This window comes from Prionailurus bengalensis, chromosome F2, assembly GCF_016509475.1.
Source record: "Prionailurus bengalensis isolate Pbe53 chromosome F2, Fcat_Pben_1.1_paternal_pri, whole genome shotgun sequence".
NCBI lineage: Eukaryota > Metazoa > Chordata > Mammalia > Carnivora > Felidae > Prionailurus > Prionailurus bengalensis.
This window is the reverse complement of record NC_057353.1, coordinates 2,480,588-2,489,657: the sequence shown is the minus strand read 5'-3', so window position 1 is coordinate 2,489,657 and position 9,070 is coordinate 2,480,588. Positions and strand designations below refer to the sequence as shown.

The window sequence follows — 9,070 nt, the reverse complement described above, 5'->3', positions numbered from 1 at the left end:
TCCCACTTTGCCTGTAAAATACGCTAGGCTTTCCTAATTCTCAGGTATTTATTAGCAATCCTCACTGACTAAGAGACCTCAGTGTATATTCTCCTGTTTAGATGTCATCAGTTCTAGAAGTGACTTTTTGCTCTCTGTTTTATCTTTTTGTATTTCTCTATGTGTTGAGGCTCCAGATTAAAACAGGGACTATTTATTGAGGACTCTTAATCTCCCAAAACTTGTGTGTGGGTTAGTTACACTAAATACAAGAAAAATACTGTCAGTTGGAAACACAATACATGTGGCTCCATAGCAGCTTCACTTCAGCCAAGGTTAGTAATAATCTTTTCTCTTGATGCATGTGAGGAGGCCATGTATCAATGTATGACTGCAATCCATTTTCTCATTAGTATAATAACTACAAAAAAAGTTATTGTGAATGCCTCAAAACATAACAGAAAAGTTAAAGTAAATGCTAACTAAAGAAAAATGGAAGACAGGAACTTGTCTTTGAGTGCATTTATTCATTTGCACTCCTGATTTTTTTTTCACTTCTAAAATTTATTTATTTATTTATTTGTTTGTTTGTTTGTTTGTTTATTTATTTATTTTTTAATGTTTATTTATTTTTGAGAGAGACAGAGCACAAGCGAAGGAGGGGCAGAGAGACAGAGGGAGACAGAGATCCAAAGCAGGCCTCCAGGCTCTGGGGCTTGAATTTATGAACCACAAGATCATGAGCTGAGCCAAAGTCGGATCTTAACCAACTGAGCCACCCAAGTGCCCCGATTTATTTTTTAAGTGTAAAACTCAGTAAATGTAGAAGTTGAAGGCTGACAATAAATTATTTAAATTTTCCTCTTTCCAAATATCTAAACCATCCCATGTACCACTGTTCCCAGTGTAGCTTGTGAAACCCAGAACTTCTGACTTCCGTTCACTAGTCTGAAATAAGTCCAGTAGCGATCGCACTGGTGAGGTGCCAATTCTCTTTCCTTCTTGTATACCGAGAAGTTCAGTTCTTTCCTTATCTAATACCACAGTTGGTTACATATTTTCTTATTTATTCCTAGTGTTTTAACTTTCTGATGAATCTTACCAAAAGGTAAACTATCCATATTCCCGATTGTCACATTCATTGGGCTCCTCAGGAGGACTTTGGGATGGAGTCTTTGCCGGAACTGTTAGGTGATCCTGTGAACTGTTCATTGCTAACAGATCAGAATCGCGATGAAAGGATGAAGATCCTTTTCCTTCAGATCCTTTGCTGGGAAAAGCACAGTATCTGACTTCTTCTTTGGTTGAGATGCAGTGTTACCTGTATTGACATTAGAAACTTGTACATACACCTGTAGCCTCCATGGACAGTGATCTATCGTTAATTCTTCTAAGTCATTTTTATTTATTATTAACTTATGTCCAGAAATGTCAAGAATACATCCCTATTTATTTTTATGTGGGCATAGATGTGTAAAATTTAGTTTTTTGTCATTTTCAGCAGGGTTTAACATGTACCATTTACTAGCCATTTTCTCATCAAATCCTCTCAATTCACTTGAAGGGTCAAGGATGCATTCTGAAATAAACACAACTTTTATTCAGGTTCCTGGGTTTCTTTGTACATGAAACTCTGCTCAATTCCCTGTACACTATTTTCTCTGAAGTCTTTCTGAGAAATATGTTGCAATTCCAGCTTTTCTTTTGGTTCAGACTTTTTCAGGATAGTTGCAATAACAGGAGAAAAGGATTTCTATAAAACAGTGCATTTTATTATTTTCTTTTTGGTTATGTCCCTTTCATATTCCTCAAAGTGAAAAATTAACTTAGATACAGTATCATCAACAACTTGACAGAGATTGCTCTGGGCAGTTTCTGGGTTGCTTACTTAGAAGATGAGTTTTGAGATCTTCAAATTTCTGCAAGCAATATTCACCGTATCTTGTTTCTTCTTCTCTTTCAATTGGAGTTGAATTGGGATGCCATCTGCTTGGGTTTTTTAGTTTAAACTAAGCAATCAGCTTTTGGATGCTGGGGGGCTTATCTACATCAAATAGACTGGAATGCTTCTGAATAATTTATAAAAGGCATATTGGTCAACTGAAGACAAAATGGTCTATAAAGTTGGCTTGTATTTTCCATCTTCACAAAAGGTTTTTTGAGTCTACCTGTTCTTGCTTTCTGGGTGCCAATACCTACTCTTTTCCCCATAAATATGAGGAATTTTTACTCCCCATGATATGGCATTTGATAGCACACTATAGGAAGGAATAACATCATGGTCCTTGATAGCTATTTCAACCAATGCTTTTCCTCTGCTCAAACGTGCTGAGTCTAGAGACCTAAAAGAATTTCCATCACGGCTGGGATGAGGTGAAGTGGTTTGTGCAGTATGGACTTGGTACAGAAGAAACTCTTAACAACGTTTGTGCAAATTTAGCTTCTTTATTTATTTGAAGTAACATAACTGATATCTTTGCTGGGAAATTCTTCACTGCCCTCTCAGCTACCAGATACCAGATATAGTGACAGAAGTCAGTATAAAATGCTTTACCCAAAGTGGCTTATATTTGGATTTTTAGAAAGTGCTTATGTTGCTGTGCTCTGATTTTTTTTAAATTTTTTTTTCAACGTTTATTTATTTTTGGGACAGAGAGAGACAGAGCATGAACGGGGGAGGGGCAGAGAGAGAGGGAGACACAGAATCGGAAACAGGCTCCAGGCTCTGAGCCATCAGCCCAGAGCCCGACGCGGGGCTCGAACTCCCGGACCGCGAGATCGTGACCTGGCTGAAGTTGGACGCTTAACCGACTGCGCCACCCAGGCGCCCCTGTGCTCTGATTTTTAAAAAAGATTGTTTTTCAATCAATTTGTTTCCAACATTATTAATTTATATAATGATGCAGAATGCAGTCAGGAATTTAACTTGAACAGATATGCTTAAATATTGCCTCTCCCATAATATCTCTAAGTTGAATGTTACCTAGTTTATTTTATTTCTTCTCTATTTTCACGTGCCATAGGCCATTGGTACTTCTTCAGAAAAAAGAAAAAAAATCAATTATATAACTTTAAAGGAATTAGCGCTTTCATATGGTTGTTTCCATTGAATTCAAATTTCTTATACTGTAAATCGTGTTAATTAAATAGTTTATATATGATTTGAAATCAAATACACAATTGACGCTTTTGGAATCTCTGTCTCTGAAATTCTCTTCTTCGTGTATACCTTACCCTTCTAAAGGCAAAACTAAGTAACTCTCCAAAGGAAAGCTCTAGTAACGATCTCTTCCTTAATTTAGAAGTTAGTCCCTCTCTCTCTGCCCCTCCCCCATTCATGCTCTGTCTCTCTGTCCCAAAAATAAAAATAAAAACGTTGGAAAAAAAAATTAAAAAAAAAAGAAGTTAGGCTGGAGTTAATGATAATTAAACCTTCATCACATATTGTCTAACTTATAATAGTTTTGTAATATAAAAGGAAACTGCAGAGTAAATAATCTAGCAAATCTATTCATTACTAACTCATCTTGCTTTAAACAAGGTGTTTGATTATTGTAATTTGATTTTCATACAGAAAGAGCATGAAACATAGCTATAGGTATGTCTAGTCATATATTCATGGTTTTATTCTAAAAGAAATTGCAGGCCCCCTTGCTGAAATCTGACAGAAATAAGCCAATTATAAGGTTCAGATGTAAAATGTAGATATTGCATCTCTGCGAGACTCCTCACTGTGGTATTCAGTCACTGACATTAAGCAATCTGTCATTTTCCTCAATCATCAAAATCCCATCTGCAGGTGACAGTTGCTGTCAGAGAAGGCTAGAAACAGCTGCTCCCTAATTATGAGGAATACGAATAGAGGGATGTAAGAAAGTCCAAGCTGGATAATTCTTGAGGCTGGCAAAAATGATTGCTAGGGTAGAATGCAACAGCAAAGGAAAATTTGGGGGAGTATTTCTTACAGAGGCTCACCTACACACGAAGAATCTGCTGGCCATGCCCCCTATAGGGGTGTATTTAAATGCTCTTCTAAATGTTAGGTAGACATAAGCAGGTTGCAAGAGCTTTGATTTAAGAATGTTCATTTAACTAGAAATGAATGGTCTCCAAGAACAAGTTTCAGAAAGTTTTCTTCCTCTGGATTATTCATTTGTTTAATTTAAAAGCAAAGATTTGAGCACACTTCCTTTCAACACAGCAATGGCCACTAATGGATCCCATTGCCTGTAACTAATGAAAAAGAATTTTGGCAAGGCATTTCCTTCTTAATCTATAATTTGCCTTTTCACTATCTCTTTCAAAATAGAAATGGGCTTTCCGCAAAGTGTGTTTAACTCTTACACAATACTAGTGGGAATGCAAAATGGAACTGGTACTTCCAATGAAAGAGAATATGTCATTATAAAATTATATATATTACATAATATATATTATACATAACTTTACCTTTGGCTCAGCATTCTAAGAAATTATAGTGAAGATAAAATGCCAAAAAATCAATAAACAAATGTATGCATAATCTTCTTCTTCTTCTTCTTCTTCTTCTTCTTCTTCTTCAATTTACATCCAAGTTAGTTAGCATATGGTGTAGTAATGATTTCAGGAGTAGAATCCAGTAATTCATCCCCTATGTATAATGCCCAGTGCCCATCCCAACAAGTGTCTTCCTTAATGCTCCTTGCCCTTTAGCCTATCCCACCACAAACAACCCCTCCATCAACCCTCTGTTCTCTATGTTCAATAGTCTTTTATGTTTTGTACCCCTCCTTGCTTTTATATATATATTTTTGCTTCCCTTCCTTATGTTCTTCTGTTATGTATCTTAAATTCCACATATGAATGAAGTCATACGATATTTGTCTTTCACTGACGGACTAATTTCGCTCAGCATAATCCCCTCCAGTTCCATCCATGTTGTTGCAAATGGCAAGATGTCATTCTTTTTGATTGCCGAGTAATGCTCCATTGTATATATATACCACATCTTCTTTATCCGTTTATCTGTCGATGGACATTTGGGCTCTTTCCATTCATTGGCTATTGTTGATAGTGCTGCTATAAACTTGGGATGCCCTTCAAAAGGGCACACCTACATCCTTTGGATAAATACCTCGTATTGCAATTGCTGGGTCGTACGGTAGTTCTATTTTTAATTTTTTGAGGAACATCCATACTATTCTCCAGAGTGGCTGCACCAGTTTGCATTCCCACCAGCAGTGCAAAAGGGTTCCTTTTTCTCTGCATCCTTGCCAACATCTGTCATTGCCCGAGTTGTTAATTTTAGCCATTCTGACTGATATGAGGTGGTATCTCGTTGTGATTTTGATTTGTATTTCCCTGATGATGAGTGATGATGAGCATATTTTCATGTGTCTGTTAGCCATCTGGATGTCTTCTTTGAAAAAAGTGTCTATTCACGTCTTTTGCCTATTTCTTTACAGGATTTTGTTTTTGAGTGTTGAGCTTGATAAGTTCTTTATAAATTTTGGATGCTAATACTTTATCTGATATGTCATTTGCAAATATCGTCTCCCATTTCATTGGCTGCTGTTTAGTTTTGCTGATTGTTTCCTTCGCTGTGTAGAAGGTTTTTATCTTGATGAGGTCTCAAAAGTTCATTTATGCTTTAGTTTCCCTTGCCTCCAGAGATGTGTTGACTAAGAAGTTGCTGCGGCCAAGGTCAAAGAGGGTTTTGCCTGCTTTTCCCTCTAGGACTTTATGGTTTCCTGTCTCACATTTAGGTCTTTCATTCATTTTGAATTTAGTTTTGTGTCTGGTGTAAGAAAGTGGTCCAGGTTCATTCTTCTGCATGTCGCTGTCCAGTTTTCCCAGCACCATTTGCTAAAGAGACTGTCTTTATTCCACTAGATGTTCTTTCCTGCTTTGTCAAAGATTAGTTTGCCATACATTTGTGGGTCCATTTCTGGGTTCTCTACTCTGTTCCTTTGATCTGAGTGTCTGTTTTTATTCCAGTACCATACTGTGTTTATGATTACAGCTTTGTAATACAGCTTGAAGTCTGGGATTGTGATGCCTCCAGCTTTAGTTTTCTTTTTGAGGATTGTTTTGGCTATTCAGGGTCTTTTATGGTTCCATACAAATTTTAGGATTGTTTATTCTAGCTCTGTGAAGAACGATGGTGTTATTTTGATAGGGATTACATAGAATATGTAGATTGCTTTGGGTACTATTGACATTTTAGCAATATTTGTTCTTCCTATCCAGGAGCATGGAATATTTTTCCATTTTTTGTGTCTTTTTCAATTTCTTTCATAAGCTGTCTATACTTTTCAGTGTATATATATTTTTCACCTCTTTGGTTAAGTTTATTCCTAGGTATTTTATGGTTTTTGGTGCAACTGTGAATGGGATCAATACCTTGACTTCTCTTTCTGGTTCTTCGTTATTGGTGTGTAGAAATGCAACCAATTTCTGTGCATTGATTTTATATCCTTTGACTTTGCTGAATTCATGGATCAGTTCTAGGAATTTTTTTGGTGGAGCTTTTTGAGTTTTCCATATACAGTATCATGTCGCCTGCAAAAAATAAAAGTTTGACTTCCTCCTTGCTGATTTGGATACCTTTTATTTCTTTGTGTTGTCTGATTGCTGAGGCTAGGACTTTCAGGACTGTGTTGAATAACAGTGGTGAAACTGGACATCCTCTCATTTTGCTGATGTTAGAGGGGAAGCACTCTGTTTACACCCATTGAAGATGATATTAGCAGTGGGTCTTTCATATATGGCTTTTATGATATTGAGGTATGATTCTTCTATTACTACTTTCTTGAGAGTTTTTTATCAAGAAAGAATAACTGTATTTTGTCAAATGCTTTCTCTGTGTCTGTTAAGAGGATCATGTCATTCTTGTCCTTTCTTTTATTGATGTGATGTATCACATTGATTGATTTGTGGATATTGAACCAGCCCTGAATCCCAGGTATAAATCCCACTTAATCGTGGTGAATAATTCTTTTAATGTATTGTTGGATCTGGTTGGCTATTATCTTGTTGAAAATTTTTGCATCCATGTTCATCAGGGAAATTGGTCTATGGTTCTCCTTTTTAGTGGGGTCTTTGTCAGGTTTTGGAATCAAGGTAATGTTGGACTCATCAAATGAGTTTGGAAGTTTTCCTTCCATTTCTATTTTTTGGAGCAGTTTCAAAAGAATAGGTCTTAACTCTTTTTTAAATGTTTGGTGTAATTCCACATGGAAAGCCATCCGGACCTGGACTCTTGTTTGTTAGGACATTTTGATTACTGATTCAATTTCTTTACTGGTTATGGGTCTGTGGAAATTTTTTATTTCTTCCTGTTTCCATTTTGGTAGTTTATATGTTTCTAAGAATTTGTCCATTTCTTCCAGATTTCCCAAATTAGAGGCATATAGTTGCTCATAATATTCTCTTTTTATTGTTTGTATTTCTGCTATGTCTGTTGTGATCTTTCCTCTTTCATTCTTGATTTTATTTATTTGGGTCCTTTCCTTTTTCTTTTTGGTCATACTGGCTAGATTATTTTATCTCTGCAAAAAGGTATTCTATGCTTTTTTCAAGTATAGTATTCTTATTATCATGATTCTAAATTCGAGTTGAGATATCTTGCTTCTATCATTGTTGATTAAGTCCTTGGCTGTCATTTCTTCCTTCTTTTTGGGGGGGTGAATTCCTTCAGTTTGTCATTTTGGAGGAATAAAAATAACTAATAAAAAATTCAAAATCAAAAAATTAAAAACAACACAAACAATCAAATAAAGGAAGCTAGATCCTAGATGTGTTTTGGTATGGTTGTTGAAAAAAGCTTGATAGAATGAGGAAAAACAGAAAAAAAAAGAAAAGAAAACATATAAAAATTAAAAAGTGAATACAATAAAATAGAATAAAATGAAATGAAGTAAAATAGGATAAAAAATCTATAAAAAATTGAAAGAATATAGTAAAAATTTAAGAATTGGTAAAAGTGGGGCGCCTGGGTGGCGCAGTCGGTTAAGCGTCCGACTTCAGCCAGGTCACGATCTCGCGGTCCCGGAGTTCGAGCCCCGCGTCAGGCTCTGGGCTGATGGCTCAGAGCCTGGAGCCTGTTTCCAATTCTGTGTCTCCCTCTGTCTCTCTGCCCCTCCCCCATTCATGCTCTGTCTCTCTCTGTCCCCAAAATAAATAAACGTTGAAAAAAAAAATTTTAAAGAATTGGTAAAAGTGGAAAATAAAAATAAAATCTTTCTTCTTCTGTATCCAACAATAAGGAAAGAAAAAGAAAAATGAATAGATGGACCAGTAAGCAGAATGAAATCCTTATGAAATTACATCCGGTTTCCCCTAGAAGTCAAACTATGAAGAATTTTATAGTCCACACACTAAGCAGGAGAGATTGCCACTAGGTGGCAATGCTTGGCTTACTGGGGTGGATTATTGTGGCACGTGAGCACATGTATGGACATGTGTGGGGGGGTGAAAATGGGGTCACCCAGCGTCCTAGTCTCTAGCGCCAGAACTCTGTGCTCTCACCGGCGACAATCAAGCACCCCTCCTTTGTCTCTGGCTTCTGACCATTCCCTGCTTCTACACTGTTGTGTCCAAGCTGTCTGCCTGCCGGGGGACACCTCCTTGCTGAATTTTCATCACAGATGGAGCTGTGATTCCAAACCCCTCACTTCTGAGGGCCCGGTGACATCGATTTACTCTGACCCGCTGGGGGAGGGTCTCCCTGAGCAATGGCTGGGTTTTGGCTTCTCCCTGGGAATGCTCCTGTGATTGCACAGCTACAGAGGCTAACAGATTGTGGCCGGTGCCAGCTTGCCCCAGAAAGAGTTCATGTGATTGCATAGCGGCGGTGGTTCAGCGATTATAGCAAATCACAACACACAACTGATGCCAATCACCACACCCTGGCGTCTTTGTTCCAATACCAGCAATTGTCTGTCCTCTGAGGCCTGCTGGGACCTTTGCCTATGGGGTAGCCACATGACCTCTACCAAATGCCCTCCTAGCAGGGGAACCACTTCTCCCCATGTCGCCGATGGACCCCTTGGACCTTGCTGCCTTCTCCTGGGGATTTGCCCTTCCCACCAAAGCACTGCCAGGTATTGAG

At 37.6% G+C, this 9,070-nt stretch overlaps 1 pseudogene; it reads right to left on the bottom strand.

Annotated features, from left to right (window-relative positions):
• Nucleotides 1–779: 779 nt before the first annotated feature.
• LOC122496128 lies at nt 780–8,805 on the bottom strand (annotated as a pseudogene).
• Nucleotides 8,806–9,070: the final 265 nt, after the last annotated feature.